This window comes from Cornus florida, unplaced genomic scaffold, assembly GCF_030987335.1.
Source record: "Cornus florida cultivar Cherokee Brave unplaced genomic scaffold, ASM3098733v1 CherokeeBrave_3.0.0_Hap2_Chr01, whole genome shotgun sequence".
NCBI lineage: Eukaryota > Viridiplantae > Streptophyta > Magnoliopsida > Cornales > Cornaceae > Cornus > Cornus florida.
Window position 1 is genome coordinate 75,052,979 of NW_026775571.1, and position 16,857 is coordinate 75,069,835.

At 40.3% G+C, this 16,857-nt stretch overlaps 1 pseudogene; it reads right to left on the reverse strand.

Moving 5' to 3' along the window:
* Positions 1-10,978: 10,978 nt before the first annotated feature.
* Positions 10,979-16,652, reverse strand: LOC132301319 (disease resistance protein RPM1-like; annotated as a pseudogene).
* Between the last annotated feature and the right edge of the window lie 205 nt (positions 16,653-16,857).

The window sequence follows — 16,857 nt, forward strand, 5'->3', positions numbered from 1 at the left end:
TTAGGATGACTAAACCTTGTAATTTGAACATGTGGGTATGTGTTTAATTTATGTTATGTGTGAAAAGCATGTCCTATATATTAATTTCCCTTGCCGATAATATTATTAACTTGCTAAAATTATTATATGGAAGCATGTTATGTATTCTTAGAAAACTCTTGTAAGGTGTAATGTGAGATTAAATTGTGAACTTGTTGTGGAATGATGAATCTCATGGCATAAAGCACTCATGCATAACATTAGGAAGAAAATGGGAACAAGTGTTTTGAAAAGAAAAGGGGAATTTTTGGGAAGAAGTTTTTATTGAAATGTTTTCATGAAAAACCCGGTCGCCGCGGAGTCAACAAAGGGCCAGTAGGTTAATGTAACTTAGAGGGAACTAGGGAGATTGTCTTAGCGTGGTTGAGCTATCTGGGCCCCAAAATGACGTTGCGGAGGTACCAACGGTTAGGGACAGTAGCCAATCCTTCTCTCGGCGCTGAGGGAGTACCAAAGGGGGTTACATTAACGGTTTGAAAAGTGACGGACTTGAATGTTGAAAATGGGGAGCGACATCGGCATGCATTGCATTTACATTGCATCGTACTGTTTATGTTGAGATTGGATATGATGTTGTATTTTCCCAACATGGTATGATCTCGCTTCCCATTGTTCTATTCTTTGTTTGGATTCACGGGGACATAAGAGGTGTGTCTTAGGTGCCGCCTACTGAGCGATTCGCTCACCCCATTATACTTAACATTTTTCAGGTCAGGGAAAAAAAATGGTGGATAACCATCCACCGCAAACTTGAGAGTTGCTAGAAGATCATTTTGTTATTTTGGTAAATAGGCCATTCTTTTGCAAAAGCTTTATTTTGAGAAATGTATTAAGCTAGCTGTCTTGGCCTTGTAACTTTACTAAGCACGTTGATTCCATTTTGTTGTACATTAAGTTAAATATAAAGACTATGTATAAACTCCATGTAAATGAATCAAATGATGTTGTAATGAGATCAAGGGTTGGTATATTTGTCCATGATTATAGTATGTCACATTTTCTAAATGTTTGGGACAAGTTTAGATCATTTCAAAGTCCCCATTCTAGTTCTTCTATAGCTTTATAAGTGTCGTATCTCAGCATCAGGTTCCAGGCTCGACAGAGCCATTTCAGTCGACCGAAATGGCACTTTGGTCAACCGATTCATCTTCAACTCTCAAGATCTCCCTTTCGGTCGACCGATGGAGGATTCCGGTCGACCGATTCTTAAGGATCTGCTTCGGCCGACCGAAATGGCACTTTGGTCGACCGAAGTGCATCTGTTTTGGTTGTTTTACCCTTCCTTCTTGTTATTCTACTCTCGACTCTTAGGGATTTGTTTTAAGCCCTTATGAAAACTTAATGATGACACAAAAGGTGACGATTGACGATAGAAATGATGAGTTTGACGTAGATAACCTCGGGTTCGAGTAAGGACCTGGCTAACGGTTCGAGCCTCCGAGTTCGAGGCATTACAGTATAAGTGCAAACGATTTGAAAAGGGACTCAGGCTTGGTATCAGGGATAGGATTATACCACAAGAACTGCGTAATTACTCGACACTAGTTCAGAGGGCTATGCTAGTTGAGGAAAGCTTGCGGGACACCAAGAGGATTTTGGAGTCCAGATCTCAGTCTGGGGGTTCTAGTTCACAACCTGGGGGTCGCCCTATGAAGAGGCATAGGGAGGATAATGCACATTCTCAGGGGCAGCGCCAGACACAGTCAGCATCATATGCGTCTTTACCAGGGAGGTCTTCTCAGGGACAGATAGTGTGCCACCAGTGTCATCAAGTATGTCATTATCAATCAGAGTGCGCATAAATTCAGGGACAGCTAGTGTCTTTTCCAGGGAGGTCTTCTCAAGGGAAGATAGTATACCACCAATGTCATCAGGTAGGTCATTATCGATCAGAGTACCTACAGATTCACCCTACATCAGTGGGAGGTCAGAGGACTTGCTTTCAGTATGGCCAGCCTGGTCATATAGTGAGGGATTGCCCTCAAAGACAGAATACTCGTAGTGTGACAGGACTGCAGCCACATCCTAATCAAATCACCCCAGTTCAACCAGGTTCCAGGATACCACCGCCTACACCTTTAATTCAAAGTTCAGGACCTAATAGGGGAGCGAATTTTGGTTTCCAGAGCCGTCAGACTAGACCCCAGGGAGGAGGCTAGTCAGGGTACTTAGGGTAAGGTTTATACAGTTTTTCCTACAGAGGCTCCAACAAGTCCATCAACGGTTTGAGGTATGTTTATATTGTTCAATTCGTGGGCAAGAGTACTGATAGATTGTGGTGTATCTCATTCATTCATTTCATCTTCCTTTGCATCTGCTTTGGGTTTGGAGGTGGAGTCTCTAGAGTCTGTCTTGAGTATTGATACACCAATTGGGGGTAGTATTACTCTTGGTAAAGTCTGTCGATCGTGTGAGTTAGAGGTTGTAGGTCGTCGTCTAGTGTTTGATTTTATTCTCTTAGACATGACGAGTTTTGATGTTATATTGGGAATAGACTGGTTGTCCACTTTTCAGGCTACTATTGATTGTTATCGAAAGAGAGTGACAGTATGTACACCGGAAGGAGACTATTTTTATTCGTGGGAAAGCGAGGTGACTTCCATATTCCATCCTTATATGGTCATGGTGATGAGAGGAGTCCTAGTTCATTTTTGGCTAGTCTGTTAGCCGATGAAAGAAGGATGACACCTGAAGAGTTGCCATATATTGTGCGAGATTTCGTGGACGTGTTTCTAGATGACTTGATTGATTTACCCCTACAGAGGGAAGTGGAGTTCTCTATAAATGTCATAACTGGTACTGCGCCTATCTATATGGCGCCTTACCGTATGGCACCGGCAGAGTTGAAGGAGTTGAAAAAGCAGTTGCAAGAACTAAAAGATAAGGGATTCATACGCCCTAGCACTTTGCCTTGGGGAGCACCTGTACTATTTGCTAAAAAGAAGGATGGTTCCTTATGCCTTTGCATTGACTATCGAAAGTTAAATCAGGTCACTATCAAAAATAAATATTCTTTACCAATTGATGATTTGTTTAACCAACTTAAGGGATCGAAGTGTTTCTCAAAGATAGACTTAAGGTCAGGGTATTATCAGTTAGGGTCAAGAAGAAGGATGTTTCTAAGACCGCTTTTTGCACATGGTATGGCATTATGAGTTCCTAGTGATGCCATTTGGTTTAACAAATGCACCAGCAGCATTCATGGACTTGATGAATCGTGTCTTTAGTGCCTACCTTGATAGATTTGTTGTGATGTTTGTGGATGATATCCTAGTGTACTCATTATCAGAGGGGGGGCATGAGGGTCACTTGAGGATTGTGTTATAGACCTTAAGGGAGCATAATGTCACGGGCTTAGAGTTTCAGTACCACTCTAGCTGCTCCCGTGCGGCACCAAGACGTTGCTTTCACTCTCGCAAGTACTTGGTCAGCCTAACTCCCGTGCACACCTTAGCCAACACACTCCCCTCGTGCGCTTACTAGTGTTGTAGTTGCCCTCGCCCTCTCCTCACTTGGCTTGCACACTCACACACACTAAGACACTTAAGTTGGCAAGGAAAGAACACTTCTATTACTTCAAAGAATGCTTTGTACAAGGCTAGCACTCAGGCTCTCTACAAGGCTCTCAAGACTCACTCTAGGACTTGTTGGTTACAAAATGAAGTCCTACTCCTATTTATAGGCATTCCCATACCTAATGGATGGCTAGGATGCATTCTAACCAATGGTGGAGATTGATTCTCTAGAATCTTCTTCCACCTTCTACACATCTCCATACATATCTACAACATTCTAGAACCCTCCATACTACTCCACACAATTCTGGAGAATTCTAGAACCTTCCACACACTTCTAGAATATACTACACATATCTAGAATCTTCCACAGAACTCTAGACTACTCCGGAAGACTCTAGAAACTCCACTTACCATGCAGTTGCCATGCAGCGTCCTCAGCGTCTGCGTGTCGCCTGCGTGGCACAACCTCCATAGGCGGGGCGTGACATTCTCCCCCACCCATTTCTGTGACGCCCTCGTCACGGTGTCTTCAGCTGACCCAGCCTCTCGCAGGTCATCAGCACTTGCGCATATGTCCTTGGCCCAAACGTACGAGCGCCCTTTGGGAGATGTGAAGTCCTCACGAGCTCCATCGTGTTGACTGCCACCTCTGGACTCTCCTTCCTGCCCACGAGCGGCACCATGCATGCGGCCTTGCCTTCCTCGCCTCCAAGTGTCATCAACGCACCAAGGCATGGTAGTGGCGCGGCGTTGTTCCTGTCCATGAACTCCAGCCCCAGCACCATGTCGTGGTCGTCCATCTCCGCAACCTGGAAGTCAGCCTTGCCCTTCCATCCTTGCATGCATAGCTCCACCTCCTTGCACACTCTACTCACGCGTGCCTCCTCGGAGTTAACGGCCTTGATCCAGCCCTCCGTCTTGCGCATCTCCAAGCCAAGTTGTTGCGCCTCCTCCGGGGTAATGAAGTTGTGTGTAGCGCCCATGTCTACCAACGCTTGCACGGCTTTGCCACCAACCTGCGCATCCACATAGCGCACCCCAGCTACCTTCTTTGCCTTGCCCTTCTTCTTGGTGTCATGCGCCATGCTACTCAGCATTTGCATAGCTCCCATGCACCTATCTTCATCGCTGCCCGCATCGTCCACCCTGCCCTTGCCCTTATCCTTCACAAGGGCGCTCATGGTCTTCTTGTTGGGGCAGTGTCGCAATATGTGCGGCCCTTCGCACAAGTAGCACTTCGGCTCCCACTTGCCCTTATCGCGGCGCTCCCCTTTGCCACTAGCCTTAGACCTCTCTCCATGGTCCTTGCCCTTATCATGGCGTGGGCGTCTCTCCTCATCGCTGTGCTCATCATCACTAGACTTGGGCGAGCCCCGTTTCTTGAAGCGCCGGTCTCCCCCACCTTTGCCGTGGTCCCTCCTGGGAGACGTGGCCCTCTTGTCATCGCGCCTAAAGTCTTCGAGGAGCTCCGCTATAGCCATTGCGGATGCCAAGTCTCTAGGCTCCCTCCTCCTTAGCTCCGTGGCCACCCAAGACTGCAGCCCATCAATGAACAAGCACACACGTTGCCGCTCCGGCATCTCTGGGATCTCCAGCATCAAGTTGGAGTACTCCTTCACATACTCCCTTATGCTGCCCTTCTGCTTCAGGCGCCTTAGGTTGATCATGGCGAGGTCCTCAACGCACTCAGGGTAGAACTGCCTCTTGAGCTGCCTCTTGAACTCCTCCCATGTATCAACTGCTCTTGCGCCCCTACCGGTGAAGCGCTGTCTCCACCATAGAGCGGCAGTGTCCGTGAGGTACATAGTGCCTGTCTGCACCTTCTCCTCATCATCCTCGATCTCCATGCACTCGAAGTACCGCTCCATGTGCCAGAAGAAGTTGTCAATCTGGCGCGCATTCCTTGCCCCATCGTACTCCTTGGGCTCCGGCGCCTTCTTCTTCCTTGGCTTTACCACGACCTCGCGCGCCTGGGAGAACTCCTTCTTGCACTCGGCAATCTCCACGCGCAAGTCGTCTACCTGATCATACAAGTCCCTTTCCTTCTCTCGCGCCTTGTTGGCAATGCCATCAATCAGCTCGTAGAGTTCTGCCATCTTTCTCTCGAGCCTGTTAAACTTGGTCTCCGTGTAGACCAAGTGCGTGGCAAGCTTCTCTTCCAAGCTCTGCTCCAAGACGTGGACTTGGTGGTCTCCTCCGCTAGCCATGTCTACTCCAACAAAGCTCCCTTGACGAACCTGGCTCTGATACCAACTGTCACAGGCTTAGAGTTTCAGTACCACTCTAGCTACTCCCGTGCGGCACCAAGATGTTGCTTTCACTCTCGCAAGTACTTGGTCAGCCTAACTCCCGTGCACACCTTAGCCAACACACTCCCCTCGTGCGCTTACTAGTGTTGTAGTTGCCCTCGCCCTCTCCTCACTTGGCTTGCACACTCACACACACTAAGACACTTAAGTTGGCAAGGAAAGAACACTTCTATTAGTTCAAAGAATGCTTTGTACAAGGCTAGCACTCAAGCTCTCTACAAGGCTCTCAAGACTCACTCTAGGACTTGTTGGTTACAAAATGAAGTCCTACTCCTATTTATAGGCATTCCCATCCCTAATGGATGGCTAAGATGCATTCTAACTAATGGTGGAGATTGATTCTCTAGAATCTTCTTCCACCTTCTACACATCTCCATACATATCTACAACATTCTAGAACCCTCCATACTACTCCACACAATTCTGGAGAATTCTAGAACCTTCCACACACTTCTAGAATATACTACACATATCTAGAATCTTCCACAGAACTCTAGACTACTCCGGAAGACTCTAGAAACTCCACTTGCCATGCAGTTGCCATGCAGCGTCCTCAGCGTCTGCGTGTCGCCTGCGTGGCACAACCTCCATAGGCGGGGCGTGACAATAAGCTCTATGCAAAATATGAAAAGTGTGAATTTTGGCTACCGGAGGTGAAATTCCTTGGACATATAGTGTCTGGGGATGGGGTTTCTGTGGATCCTTTAAAGATTGAGGTTGTGATGAATTGGGAATAGCCGAAGAATGTATTTGAGATTCGTAGTTTCTTGGGGCTAACAAGTTACTATCGCTAATTTGTGGGGAATTTCTCACGACTAGCTGCACCTATGACTCAACTCGACTCACTCGTAAGGGAGTTAAGTTCATTTGGGATGAGGCTTGTGAGCATGTTTTTTAGGAGTTGAAGAAAAGACTAACAATTGCCCCAGTTTTAGTGATACCTGAGCGTGGCTTGGGTTACACTATTTATTATGATACCTTACGGGATGGTTTGGGTTGTGTATTGATGCAAACCGAAAAGGTGGTAGCTTATGGTTCACGTCAGTTGAAGACCCATAAGCAGAATTATCCAACTCACGACTTAGAGTTAGCAGCAGTGATTTTTGCCTTAAAGATGTGGAGACATTATTTGTATGGAGAGAAATTTGAGGTGTTCTCTAATCATAAAAGCCTCAAATACCTCTTCTCACAGAAAGACTTGAATTTGAGTTAGAGATGGTGGATGGAGTATATGGAGGATTATGACTTCGACTTACAGTATCATCCTGGGAAAGCTAACATAGTAGCTGATGCTTTGAGCCGAAAGTCACGGGGTAATGGAAAATGATGGAAGGCATAGCAGAGTTAGGCTTGTATTTCTATGAGGACAGGGAGCCAACCACCTTATTTAGCCTTATTGCTCAACCAACTCTAGTGAGTAGAGTGATTAAGGCGCAACAGCACGACAGTGAGGCTATTGCAGCTCGTACTCCCATTTCGAGCGCGCGAGGTAGTAGAGGATTGGGCAGTTCATTCTGATGGAGGTTTGAGGTTTAGAGGCAAGTTGTTTGTGCCTTTGTCTGGTAGAAATGATATCCTTAGGGAGTTTCATTACTCTCAACTTGAAGTGCATCCAGGTGGCACAAAGATGTATTATAACTTACGTCACCAGTATTGGTAAAAGGGGATGAAGAAGGATGTAGCTCAGTTTGTGGCTAGATGCCTTACTTGTCAGCAAGTTAAGGCAGAGCATCAGAGGCCTGCAGGATTGTTGTAGCCATTGCCAGTGGCAGAGTGGAAATGGGACCATGTTACTATAGACTTTGTGACAGGTCTGTCGAGATCGCAACAAGGACATAATATTATTTAGGTTGTGGTTGATAGACTAACCAAGTCAGCACATTTCCTACTTATTCGGACCATAGATAGTGGGAAGACCCTAGGAAATTTATATATCAAAGAGATAGTGAAACTACATGGTACTCCGGTGTCTATTGTGCCAGATCGGGATACTCAATTTACAACCCGATATTGGCGAGGTCTTCTTCATGAAGCTTTTGAAACTCAATTGAAATTTAGCAAGGCTTATCATCCTCAGACTGATGAAAGGTCAGAGCGGACTATTTAGATTTTAGAGGACATGTTACGTGCTTGTATCTTGGATTTTCGTGGTAGTTGGGGGGATCATCTTCCATCGGTGGAGTTTATCTATAACAATAGTTATCAATCTAGTATTGGGATGGCACTTTTTGAGGCATTGTATGGTAGGCCATGTAGGTCACCTATTTGTTGGGCTGAGGTAGGGGATGCAACTACCTTAGGTCCTGATTTAGTCCAGGAGACTACAAAGAAAATTAGAACGATACGCTTACAGCTCAGAGTCGCCAAAAGAGCTATGCCAATCGGAGACGTCGACCTTTGTCATTTGAAGTTGGGGATCATGTGTTTCTCAAATTTTCTCCACGTAAGGGGCTGTTGCGATTTCGTCTCAGTGGGAAGTTATCTCCACGGTGTATTGGACCCTTTGAGATTTTGGAGAGAGTTGGAGAAGTAGCTTACTATTTGGCACTACCACCACAGTTTTTCTGATGTACACAATGTTTTTCATGTGTCCATGCTAAGAAAGTATGAACCAAATTCTTCACATGTGCTTAATTGGAAGGACCTTGAGATAATAAAAGATGTGTCATATGAGGAGCGACCGGTGGAGATTTTGGACTCTGGGGAGAAAGTACTTCAAGGCAAGACCACTTCCTTCGTTAAAGTACTATGGAGACACCACGGAGTGGAGGAGGCTACGTGGGAACGTGAGACAGAGGTCGGATCCAAGTATCCTGACTTGTTTATTAATAGAGGTATGTTTTAAACGAAATTTTTTTTTAGGTGTGGAGGATGTAAAGAACCGTAAATATATAAATATAACTATTATTACCATTAATTGTTTATTTAATTTTATTATTACTAATTATATATTAATATTTAGGTTAGTTGATTTTATATTGATTAATTATATATATTAATATATATGTGTGTCAAGGATATTTGTTATATGTTGGTAGTATTGAAAGTATATATATAATATATTAAAGTTTAATAAATGGTTAATTTGATTTTTATAGGAAAACGTGTCAGGGGTGGTGATTGAGTGTTATAGTAAAAAGCAAACAACATAGAATAAAGGAAACCTTTTCGTGTGTAACTAGGTCTGTATGTGATCTGATCAATATATATATATATTATGCGGTAAAGGTATTAGAGGGGACGCATGACAGAAGGGACACGGTGAGAAAACGTTGGAAACAGAGAGTAGAGAGAGGATTAAAACCTTTAGTCTTCCTCCTTCAATATTTTCTTACAAATTGAAGAGTTAGCAGGGAATTTTACAAAGTGTCCAGGAATTTAAGTTGCTCCATTCAGCGTGCTTTACAATTGGAGCAGCAATTCGTGGTTATTGATCTTTTAAAGTTTAATTCTCTTTGATTGAGGTAGGAGTATACTAACCTTACTAATCCTTAATTATATAATTTGTTCTTCTTTGTGATTTTGTTGAGTATCATGTTCTATATACTTATTTTAATTATTGTTTAATTATTTTAAAGTAAAGTAATTTTGTGATGTAATTTGTGTATTAATCAGAAATATACAATTGTTAATTGCTATGGATCACGAATAGAAATTGTTGCACTATTTGGAGTTTTAAATTCTGATTTTTTTATTATTTGAGAATTAATGCATTCAAGGTGTTTGATAAAATATTTTATTGAGTGGTAATATTTTGACACACTTAGTAAAGGTGTGGAATTTGGTTAAGTGTTGTTGATTGGTTAACGGGGTTGTACCAGAAAAGCAAGATAAGGCTTGGTGCCCTTAGGTCAAAAACCTTAGACTTGGCCAATTGGTGCTCGTACCCAACGGGTTAGTAGCCCGTGAACCGAGTAGGTGTTGCATGGCTTGCGATGTCAAGTGCACGGAATTACGGACAATGGCCGAAATTTATTTGATTGAGATGTGATAAATATTTAGGATGAATATTTGGGAGGAAATTGATTAAAAAGTGTATATGAATATTGATATTATTATTTTTATATTCATGCTTAGTTGCTTGGTGTGACATCTCATATACTAATGGTTATTTTTATTAGTGCATTTTTATTGGGCTTTGCTCTACCCCCCCAAAATATATATATATATATATATATATATATATATATATATATATATATTTTGTAGGTGAAGGAAACGGTATCGGAAATATTTAACATGCTTGAAAAAGATTTACTTAATGTTGCTTGGCTCGGTGAATTTATAATAGTTTGATTACTTTGATGTCAACATGGATTTGGAATTATTAATAGTTTATAATTTTATCTAGCTTATTTAGTTGGGATTGTGATATGATTGCTTTTATTATTTTAAATAGTATTTGTTGGGCAAATTAAAATATTACCTTCTCCCCATTTCTTTAACAAACTAAGCATAGGGATTCATTTAACTTACTCTTTACAACTTGGTTTTCGAGTTTATAGATTTCTTCATAATTTTAATAAAATAATTCCATAAAATAATTATTATCAAGTTGTCTTTATATATTCTATTGTATTTTAAAATTATATATATACAGATTGTATCCTTGATTATAACAAAAGGAATTATTCTTTTTATTTATTTATTTTACATGGAACGGGAGCACATAAGAGAATGTGGGAACGGGAAGCCAAATGTGGCATAGTACTATACATTTATGCCTTTGTTTGAAAATTTCAGTTGGTTAGGCTTTAAATAAGGTTGGTCAGCAGCTTACCCTTTGACCTAAAATAAATAAATAAGGTTGGTCAGTTTTAAGTGGAGTATTGTTTGATTACAGGTGTGTCTCCTGTTTGGGCTATTTTTAGGAACTGTTCTAAAGAAACAAAGTTTATATGAAATATTGGTTAATATAATATAATGACCTCAAATTAAATGATATAAGTGGTTCCAACCAGGTTTAATTTTATATTTTAATTTATTATTATTATTTTTTTTAATTCATAAACTGGATTTTCAAATCCGGGACGTGACAGAAAATCAGTCAGAGAAATGATTTGTCTTGCAAGAACAATTATACTAAGTAGTAATGTTAATGAACAACAATAATGATAATGAAGAGAAATAGCAACAATAAAAACTACAACAATATTACAATAACAATAAAAAAACAAGCATCCTGGAATTAAATAACTTTTATCGGATAGAGAAAAGGCAATTGGACTCTTTCTACATGTTCCATCGATTGAATTTCCTTGAATTCTCGCACCGCAATGAAACCTAACAATCACTACCAAAATAAAATAAAAATAAATACCTAACAATCATCCAAAGTTAGTAAGCGAATGAAAAATTAATGCATTAGACAGATGGAAAAGGGAGCAAACTTACTACGAAAATGTATAAAACTTGAATTCTCATCCGTGTTCCCTATCATGAGAACCAAATTTGAGTAAGGTAAGAAATAGAAATAATCACAGTAAATGACAATAAAAGAGTAAAAAAATATCACAAAATTTGAAAATAAATACCAATAAAAATGCAAGAAAATGCTAATGGGCTTGTGGTAATAATCACAATTTTAATTTTTATTACTAAAATGACAATTTATCTGGTAATAAATCTTATTCAATGACTTGGAAGAAAAAAAAAATTATTAAATGCCAATAAAGACCATCCTAACTTAAATTTTTTTAAAACCTTGTCAATCATAACTCTTTTTTTTTTTTTTTTGTCCAATAAAAGACCATCTAAATTATGGTATGGATTGCTATAAGGATTTTAACCAAATGGATTTCATGAATAATATTAACTTTATTTTATTATTTTAAGAAATTAGAAATATAAAAAAGAAGTAGGAAGAAAGAAAAACATAATACAACTCTCACCTTTGGTGAATGCTTCTTCTGTGTATATTTGGTTCCGATATATCACTTCAGTTTGTAGGATCTATAATTGAATCCCTTTTCCTTGATCCAGTAGTTGATAGATGGTATATGCTTAACGATGTGATAGTCTCGGCCTTCCTCTCCTCTCATTCTTTCTATGAATTCTGTTGGCATATCATTGAACTGGAGTAGTGTGAGTTTTTTGAGGTATTGAATGCCAGACGGCACCTCCTTCAATTGCGGGCTAGGCCCAATTTCTAGCTCTTTAAGAAGTGGCAACGCTCCTTCCTCTATTACCAATGAATTCAACTCACACACCTCAGTGAGACGTAACACCTTAAGTTTCTGAAACCAATTTGCCCCAAAATACAATCTCTCACCATCATATCCCTTACAGAGATTCAGCAATAACAGATTAGGCAAGTCTTGCAGGGCTTTTATCGGATCATCACGTAATCTTGAAAAAAACAGACCTAATCTGACTAGATTTTGAAGTTTAGAGATCCAATCCGGCAACTTCCCTAAACGCCCATACAAGAAGAGATGTTGCAGACACTGAGGTGGAGATGTCATGCATTTCCAGGATCTCATCTTCGTTTACTGCCCCGACTTCAAGACTGGTAAGGTGTTTCATTTTTTGAATGGAGTCGATGAGAGCCCTCCCATTTTCTCTTCTCAACTTTGTGATACCCAACTTTCTCAACTCCCTCAAATTTTCCAGCTCTCTAATTATTTGGTCAAATCCTTCATGACTTGCCTCTACATAATGTAGTTTCTGCAGTTCCTTTAAATGCCCAATTCCTTCATCCACTTTCACTCCTCTTCTTAAATCAATCATGCTATCAATATTGTAGTTAAGATCGTAGGCCAAAAGGTGTCACAGCTTATGTAACTTAATAATTTCACAGGGTAGCTCGTCCACAAGAGAGTATTTCGCATCTAAAGTCTGCAAGTTGTATAACTTGCCTATGGACTTTGGAAGGATCTTCACATTTGTATTCCTCACACTTAAATACCTCAAGTGGAACAACTTTCCAACCTCTTCAGGAAGATTATCGAGAGGAGCGCCTTCAAGATCTAACACCTTCAATAGCTTGAATTTTGCAAACAACGTACCTAAAAATGGCTTTGGAAACTCATCGGCCGCTTTAAAAATAAAACAAGAACGAATTCGGAGCTTACCGATGGTTTCTAAAACATTATAAACATGGTTATGGAATGAAAGTCGCCGAGGTTGTCCATCAAAACTTGAGTCATCTTCCACAACTTGACAAAAACTCAACTCCTCGGATTTTGAAACGATAAGCTCACGGATCAAGTCATGCACCCGACAAGTATGAATTTTTGATTCGCCAATTTCTTTCAGCTCAGTCACTTGAACCAAACTTCTGTGAATTAGCTCGGTCAAATATTCTTCTGCAACCTCTTCCAAAGTTTTTCCTTTTTCTGGTTTTACAAATCCCTCAGCTATCCACAACCGAATCAATCTTCCACGACGAATAGAGAAGTCTTCCGGTATTATGCTCAAGTACAAAAAACAAAATTTCAGGTAGTAAGGAAGATCGTAATAACTGATTAATATGACTTTGGTAATACTTGTAAGCTGGGGGCTCCTTTGTAACTCAAAACCGAGGCTATTGTACGCCTTTTCCCATTCGGATGCAGTCTTGTTTTCTGGTGATAACAAACCACCTATTGCCACAATTGCAAGTGGCAATCCTTCACACTTGCCAACAATTTAAGAGAAACTTCCTTCAACTCTGATGGACGTTGACCCCCAAAGTCTAATTGGAACGCCTTCTTGCAAAAGAGTTCCCAAGCCTTATCTTCAGAGAGAGGCTCAAGTTGGTGGACGTAATCAAATGGAGATTCTTTGCAAGAAGCAGCGACATCATCATTTCGAGTGGTGATGATTACTCGACTGCATTTGTTGTTCTTTGGTAAAGCATGTTTTATGAATCTCCAAAAGTCTATTCCCCATACATCATCAAAAACAACCACATACCTCTTCACTTCTAGATATTCCTTTAACTTTTCAATGAGTGAAACTTCTTCCATTGTATCAATTTCCTCAGGAACAAGCTCCTTTGTTGATCCGTACATCTGTTTGATCATTGTTCTGAGAAGCTCCTCCATCTTGTAGGATTGAGAGACAGGGATCCAAGCATGACAATCAAAGTGTCTAGTCACTCTTGGGTTGTCATAAACTTTCTTGGCAACAGTGGTCTTCCCGGATCCACCCATGCCAACGAGAGAAATCACTGCACGCGTTGCTTGTTCTGCCAATAGCTTGCTTATCAATTCTTCTTTGAGAGATTCAATGCCTACAACTTCATCTTCAGCAATGAAAAGAGAAGCCACTCGAGGGTCATGCCACATGCCATCTTTTGTGCCACTGGTTGATCCTTGCTCCAAGGAACTGAATCCATATCTATCAGCTCTTTGCTTGATCTCCTGGATGGTTGTTTTGATCTCTTGAATCTTAGAGGCTATCTCATGCCGTGACTTCAGTCTTACGATGAAGTGAGCAACTTTGCGACAGATATTGATGAAACCACTCTGCTGAGGTTGCCGGGCAAAGTGTATGTATTCATCAATCACATCTTCTATCAGATAAGCTACTTCCCTTACTTGTTTCACCCAAATTTTAACGCCATTGTTGATTTCTGCCTTTGCATCTGCATCCTTCAGCAAGCATTGTATACTCTCCAGTTCATCTTTGATGCTGACAACTTCTTGATGGACACCTTTCAACAATTTTGCTTCTTGGGCTAACAGTGGCACCAAGGCGTCAATAACCGAGCCTACTGCACTTTCTGCCATTGCTTTGCGTCTTTGATCACAGGCTTTGTTTGATTGATATGGAAAATTAAAACAGAATGGAAAATGAAAATAGATTTGATGTAAAATTGCTTTGATGATGCAGAGGATGATGAATCCTTTCCTGCATGCACAAGGAATGATGAAAACGTAAAGACGGTCGGTGTTCAAAAGTAGAGGTAAGATCCATATTCCAATACAACAATTGAAGAAAATGTACAAGTCAGGAAATGTCCATGACTTTGTTACATGGACAGGAATACTTTCTTTTAGTTTGTGAAGCTAACAAAAAACAAAATAATAAGAAAGTAAAGGTAACCCAATTCCAGTCCAATAATTGAAGCAACTAGATGCTTTGCATAAGCTGGAGGCAATCAAAAAGTCACGCAATTCATTAGCTTCCAACACAATAATTTCTTCTTTCTGCGGAAAACAAGAGGGAGACCAACAAGGCCGTGCAAACTTGATTATTTATTTATTTATTTATTATTATTATTATTATTATTATTTTAATGTTCAAGCAAATGCGCACACACTCACAATATTAGTTGTCTTTGTAATTTAATATATATATATTAGTTGTCTCTGTCTTTCTAAAAATGAATTGTAAACAACACTGAAAAAACGCAAACTATGCATGATGCTTCTTAAATACTTGCAACTAATTCTGCTCATCAAAAGAATACCAGTAGCTGGTGTACACACAACTAGGGTAGCTAATCAAACCTCTTTAGCCCAACTGGATATGCTTGAATGGATTTCTATAGCTCTTTCAAAAAAGAAAAAAAAATCTTCACATAAAATGGTTCAGCAACAATAATACGATACTTCAAAATGGACAATCTTTTGGATTATTAAAGAAATGAGACAAGAAGTTCATCAACCATGTTGCTTCATTCAATACCAGCTCCATCCAGGAGGCCAATCTTGGCCATCCGATTGGCCAAATTTGAATATTGATCTCAGAATATCAAGATGGTTACTAAACTAAGAGTCTAGAAGTCATCAACCAGCATAAATGGGAGTATAAATGACTATGCTAAGTAATCACAAAACCATTAATGAAATACTCCATTAGAAATGTCCAGATCAATGGAACTACTAATGAAATATTAACAAGCCCACTGACAAACATTTCTTCAGATGTGAGGAAACCCTACATCAATAAATAAGGAACCCTGCTGAATAAGAGATTCCATCTCAGCTTTTGTAAACCCTTGTTACCTTGGGACAGGATGCAATGACCAGGAATTTTGCCGAATCATCTTCCCCAAAATTTGAAGGCCCACGGATATGCAAATCATCCCTTTTATTAACCAAAACCAATTTCAAACCAACCACCTTGGCCTCATGGGCTTCCATGTCGCAATACCTCGGCCAGTGAATTCATTCCCTTCTGCAAAAGCTTTCTCAATGCATTGATACAAAAACTATCCTGACTCTGTTGCTTCCTTTTCTGCATCCACATAGAAATTAGAAGTTCAGTATTGTTACATGACGAGTACACGGTAATTGTTAAGTACTTCACATTGAACCGAAATCAAATAGATATACACAAACACGCAAAACTACAGCCATAGCACTGGTGCAAATTATTATTTTGTCTATACAGAATCACATAATTTTTTTGATAAAGTAATCATATCAAGACGGAATAGAATAGAAGGTTCTCCAGATTTCACATTACATTAGTGGCATTTGTGTTTCAAGCGAAAGAGACGTCAATAGTAAATTATTTGTCAAGATTGCATTGTTTTTAAAGGTTCTGTTTGTTTGAATGAAACTAGTGTCACCCTGAAGAGGGGAAATATAGGAATTAGCAGCCATTATCACAAATGATAGCAAAAGAGCAAACAATACAAATTTAAAGAAATCTAAAACTAATCCATACAAAATTTTAGATGATGGATCCGAATTCTTTTATGGCCTCAACTTCTAAGCTATGCCAAAGATGTGAAACCAATCCATTTCAACGGGATGCCCCATCACACGCCAATTGCTCATTAAGAAATGAATTCCATGCTCATAAAAATATTCAAGACGACATGCAGAGACACATATGTACTCAGGCTACATGCTTGCCTGGGCTATCTACGGTGTAAAAGCTCCTGCCTTTTAGCTTCAAGTTCTTTAAGATTGTTTCGAACAACTTGAACTTTCACTGAAACATGTTCATTATGGTCTTCAACATCTTTCATAAGAGTAAGTAGCTGTTCACGATATGCTGCACTTAAACGTTTCTTCACCCGCAGTTCTGCAGTTAGTTCCTGAATTTTCTTA